Source organism: Diachasma alloeum, unplaced genomic scaffold (genome assembly GCF_001412515.2).
Source record: "Diachasma alloeum isolate Michigan unplaced genomic scaffold, Dall2.0 Dall_scaffold_00371, whole genome shotgun sequence".
Classification (NCBI taxonomy): domain Eukaryota; kingdom Metazoa; phylum Arthropoda; class Insecta; order Hymenoptera; family Braconidae; genus Diachasma; species Diachasma alloeum.
Genome location: NW_021680510.1, coordinates 1,360,035 through 1,365,912, shown reverse-complemented (window position 1 = coordinate 1,365,912; position 5,878 = coordinate 1,360,035). Strand labels below are relative to the sequence as shown.

Below are 5,878 nucleotides of genomic sequence, written 5' to 3'. Positions count from 1 at the left end.
CCCCCCCCCTCCCTCCTCGGCGTGTGACGTAATATTTGAATGGCCTCTCATAGTTTTCTTAGTACGTTTAAAACTAGACAATAAATTAGATAAAATTGTTGACGTTGATATAACACTGTTAGATTTTTTTTATGACTTAGTGTATAAAGTTCTAGTCTAGAAAAAAAACTCATGTTGATACTTGAACAACTTCGCGGTTTTATTTAAAAATGAATGAACATGAAATTGCAGATTATATTGTTGGTATTTCTGGGTGGAAGAGGTTTCGGAGAAATTCATCAAGTGGACCAATTTGGTGAAAGTTCTATGGCCCATAACATATGGCTTTAGATATTCTTCTTTGAATATAATTTTGATATTATCTATGAAGATGCACTGTTAGAAATTTCTTGAAATTCTAGTCACAATAGTATCTGAATTTTTAGTGTTGTGAGCCTGAATTCAATTTTAAATGAAAACGTTCACTATATTTCTTATTCATCTTGCAAATTCAAAAAAATTTCATGTTAACGAATCATCGACTTTTCAATCAAAGCTTGAATTTCCAAATTCATCGTGAAAATTGAGCACATACAATTCAGTTTTCAATAGATTCAAAATTCAGAGAATTTATTGCCTGAATTTTTAAAATTTTCATGGTTTTTCAGTACTTGAATATTCAAGAAATTAACTGATTCGTCAATGAAGAATTCTACAGAAATTTCATGTAACTTTGTTAAAAATTTCAAGCTTTTTCACTTGAAATTTCAAGAGTAGTTTTCTAACAGTGTGATATTTTTGTAACATCTGCCAGAAAAATTCATTCTTTGTGATCATTTAGCATGCTTTCCAGTATATAATGCATGTTAACGCGATTCGAGCGCAGCTATACGTACTGAAAAAAGTGTGGGCTTTTAAGGCATCTCCACGCTTCCATGAGTGAACCAAAAAATAGGCTCCTTAGTTAGAAATATAAAGAAAAACAGACTCATCTTATCTTTATGGACTTGTCAAGCTACAGAAAAAGTTGCTCACCGTTTTCTTCTCAAATCCCCCATTCCCAAGATAAATTGGCAATTATTTATAATAACAAATTCAACTTCTGTGATTCTATTACTTCACTACTGAAGAATGTATGAATAAAAAATATTATATTCTGAAGATTGAAAGATGATGATTCACTCGAGTATTTGGAAGTTTTCGATTTAAATTCAATATTTTTGGTTTTCATTTTTTTTTGTTTTTGCATGCCACATCAAAATCATTATTTTTAGTAGTTGATGTTTCGTCAACCTCGAGAATATTCAGTATTAAAATAGCTCTACCCTTCGCCCGGGCTACCCTGTACTTTTGGATATTTTCAGTTTTTAAATTTTTCAATTAAAATTGCATGGAAAAAATTTGAAAAAATTCATACCATGTCAATATTATCTAAATTAAATTTCGCAAATATTGATATTTTTTCAAACATTTCACTCTTATAAATAAATAATAAAGCTTGTTTGCAAAACGGTGGATTATTTTTTATGAGGTGTCAAAAAATTCTTGATTTTTTCACATTAATGAAAAAAAATTCAGATTTTAATCGTTGATTACAATGGAACTGTTTATGTTCACATAAGACACTGGGTTAAATCCTGCTTTTTACACATTTCTTCTTTGAAAAACTAGACCCATAATTAAATTGAGAAAAAAATTAGAATTCCGAATCTAATCGAGTTTTCTGCAATTTTTTGCAGTTTTCAATAATCTTTAAATTTACCGTAAGGGTAGAGCTACTTTAACCCCTTAGTAGGCGCGCGGTTCCATCAGTATTCTTGAGTTGAGACCCGAGCTGCATCTCGGACGGCGAAAACATGACTTTCCGTCTTTGGTGCCAATTTATTATTATTTTGACACGTCTGCAAAGGAAAGTTTGCATTTTCCTCTCTGATGAGCGGGAGGCAAGTGAACCTGCCCGAGGCAGATTCTGCACTTTCCACCCGCTCAGTAAGGAGTAATGTACGAACTTTCCGGGCACGTGTGTGGAAAAACTAAGGTATATTCTATGGAATCTAAGCTACTCGGGACGGGTAAAAAAGGTACTCGTACTGAAGTACCAACAGAGTTCTATACAATATATTGAGTTCTATACAAAACTCAATATAAATAGCAATAGTAGGTACTCAAATCGAAAACTCGTAATTTTTTTCAGGAATTCATTCAAGATTACAAATGATGATCCCGAGGAGCTGGTCACTCCTCAATCGAGTGACTCAGTGATTCTCAGAATCAGATGATTTCCGGTGATTTCCTGTTGATTTCTGTGATTTCTCAAATGATTTTTGTGATTTCTCAATCAGTATTAGAAATCATGATTTCTTTCGATTTCATTATTTCTAGTAGATTTCAATGATTTCTTCCTTTCAAGAAATCCCTGGAGAAATCATGATTTCGGGATCAGAGTGGAGCATCTGTCGATAATGGCAGTTTTCTACATGACGTTACAATACGTAAGGATGTCAAAAACTTCATAGCGTCACATTTCGGGATTGGGTGATTTCGAAAGCATCAATACCATAACAAAAATTGTAGACTTAAAACTGCAAAATCAATTTCGATTTTGCACTTGTCGATTTTCAGTGATTTTCATTGATTTCTTTCTTGATTTCCAGTCGAGTGGTCCAGTGATTTCCTAAGTGACCAGCCTCTCGGAAGATCCAAATGTTGGAGAACAAGTGAACACACAGAAAAATCTGAAGATGAAATACATTTTTGAAATGGTAATTCACGTTTTCAAAAATGAAATTTACGATTTTCTCAAACGGATAAATTACGCTTTCGAGATCGTAAATTACGGTCAGAATAACGTGAACTATGATTTCAAGAACGGGAATTATGATTCTTAAAGTTGGGAATAAATTCGATTTGGAATGCACCCAAAAAAATCTCAATTTACTGGTTTTTTCCTACAAAATATCTTCTCCTGAATACTTCTATTTACGAAAATGCGCAAGAAAACTCATTTTATCCGTCGATAATATTCGCTTTTCTCAATGAAATAATCAATTGAAAGTACTGAAATTAAGTCATAAAAGTACTTGAGAGAAGTTCAAAAATTAATTTTCACCAGTACCTTTGATACTTGCGAAAAGTAGGAAAGGGTAGGGTAAAACTAGATGGGCAAAACGGACCGCAGGGCAAAACGGACCACTGACAGAAAATTGATAATTTTTTGATTTTTTTGATAGTTTTTCTTCCGAAGGGAAGCAAAAACAAAAATTCAAAATCATTTGTGGTTTGAGTCTTCACTTCTTGTCTATAAAACCCCTATGACAGTTAGATCCTAAAACTCACTTTTAATTCAACACATTCAGTGTCCCTGATTTGAAGGAAAGAAAAAAAACAAAAATGACTAATTTTCTGTCAATGGTCCGTTTTGCCCTAGGGCTCCGTTTTGCCTTGCGGTCCATTTTGCCCTTCCGGTCTGTTTTGCCCTATCCTCCCGTACTAAAAGTACTAGCAGAAAGTAGTGAAGCTACTTCCTCCCAGCAGTATTTCTACTTGATCGGCAGAGGCGGTACTTCATTCAAAGATACAAAAAGTACTTGGGACAAGTATTTTTCGAGCTTTTCACAGGTGAACTTCCTTCAAGTACCGGTCGGTAGGGATATCCAATTTTGTAACATTTAATTACCGTTAAATACTGCAGCCATGCATTAAATAACATCACTCTTAAATTTATTGAGTACTCAAGTATCATCAATTCAAATATTCAAATTTTTAACTATTTTATCAATCAATAATTGAGATTTGCCCGGTGGCTTGGCGCAGTGGGTAAGTTCGTTGCCTCACTTGCGAAAGGTTCCGAGTTCAAAACCGGGTAGAATGGTGAGATCTAACCATTTAAAGTCTTGATCATCATCGCAGCATACTCTAACCAGGTCGAAGCGATGTAAAATAACGATGAAAAAAAATAATTGAGGTAGGAAGATTAATGATTATTTGTGTAACTGAAAATCCCCTTTTAAGAAATTTGAATTATTCACTTAGTAGTCAATTTACAGTTTCATATTAACAAATTTTAAATACATCATTATTCGAAAAAATCAGATTAATAATATTATATTATTTGAAAAATTAGATCAACATATTTTAAACCTTCATTAATGTCAACGTGAAATTCTTGTAATATTACAGAAATTTAATATTGATGGGATCCCTGCCGGTCGGTACTGGTGAGAAATCCATTTTTCTTTGGGTGATCCATCCCTTACGTTACTTACCATCTGAGATGCATTCGCCGCACGAATCTAGTTACGATCATGACCGTGACGTGGCACTACTCGTCTCTTTCCACCAACTCAAGTGAATCTGCCCTGATGGTGATCCCGTCTGACTAGGGGCGAGCTGTTTCCACTTGCCGACAAGTCACGCCTTCCTGTAATTAATCCACTTAACTATTTTCAAGCAGTGAAAACCATGAACTCAGTATAAAAATTTTTTCAAACCTCAGAATTAAAATCGAATGAACAACCATAAACTCCATCCCATCAAAAAATAACAAAACAGAGAATGTAAAATTAATTTTAAAGTGAAAATTGTCAGGTACGTAAATTGATATTTTACCATGTTGATGAGCAGAAACTCTTATCTGCATTTACAGCATTTTTAAGACGAAACTGTTGGGTATTTTTATGTGTCATATAAAGCCAGAGATAATTGTCTCTCTACCGCGAGAGATAAACGCGTGAAAATTGCATTCAACATGTGCACACAGGGGCATCAGTTTTTGCGGCTAACTCGACCACAGGACAATGGCGCATAATAACTGAAAACGATTTCGAGTCAGGTGAGTCGTGAAATAGCGATATTATTGTTTTCACATTAGAATAAAAAGATGTTCGGATATATTGCTTGCACGTACTACTGAAACTTTCATTTCTATATCTAATCTCAAATGTGGTTTCTATTTCAGAGAAATGGACATTTGGATATGGGAAAGTGCGGGTTTTTAATTTTGTTACATGAATATTACCGTTCACTGAAGAGATTGAACTGAAAGGGTTCTGATGGTTTGACGTGACGTTTCCGTTATTTTATGTCTCGTACAATTGTACATGTAATTCAATTTTGTGAACCATTGGGTAAGTGAATGTGGGAAATTTATTCATTGATATGCGGTTCTATTGATTGTTGTTACATCATGACTTTGAAATTGAGACTCATCGTCATAAAGTCTTTTCGATAAGTAAAAAATCAGTGAATTCGATTGGGAAACCAGTTGAATAAATATTTGGTTTGATATGGATTGAAATGTAAATATTAAACATACATGAATGAACGAAATTTGCAAGAGCTTTTTTTCTAGTGTATATTCTTTTTCACATGAATATAGCGAATAAGAAAATACTTTCATGATACGTATTCTGCTCGAATGATCAATAATCTCTAGTAAGTGGAACAATAAAAAAATGAACTGTGAATCTGATGCCTTTGGACTCGAATAATTAGAACCGAAGAGATTGTTATTTTTGTTCCATTTGTCGAAGAGAATTTCCATAATTATTTTATCCGTAACCCAGTGATATTATTGGAATAAACTCAAAAATTATTATTATGAACCCGAGCATGTCTAAACAACTTCGTTGTAGTTTCTGGAAAACACAAACTTTTTTCTTTAAACTGCCAACGTTTCAGCTATTAAAGGGGGGCCCAGGTAAAATTCTGAAAGTCACCGGTTGATAAAAATAACTATCTCTACTGACTTGGTTGGCTTCCGGATGGATGCCGCGTTGAGTTTCAGCATTGCGCCGACGTTTCGCAAACATTGCAGTCTGCATCTTCAGGGCTATGAGCTCCGATTCTGAGCTCCGATGTGTGGGGGCAGTCCTTATATACCTTCCCTTGTGGTGGTGGG

The 5,878-nt window shown here is 34.2% G+C and overlaps 1 long non-coding RNA gene across 1 annotated transcript; it reads left to right on the top strand.

Annotated features, from left to right (window-relative positions):
• Nucleotides 1-4,373: 4,373 nt before the first annotated feature.
• LOC107041686 lies at nt 4,374-4,996 on the top strand. The gene is made up of 3 exons (XR_001461088.2): nt 4,374-4,566; nt 4,671-4,810; nt 4,937-4,996. It is a non-coding gene; the product is annotated as an uncharacterized LOC107041686 (long non-coding RNA).
• Nucleotides 4,997-5,878: the final 882 nt, after the last annotated feature.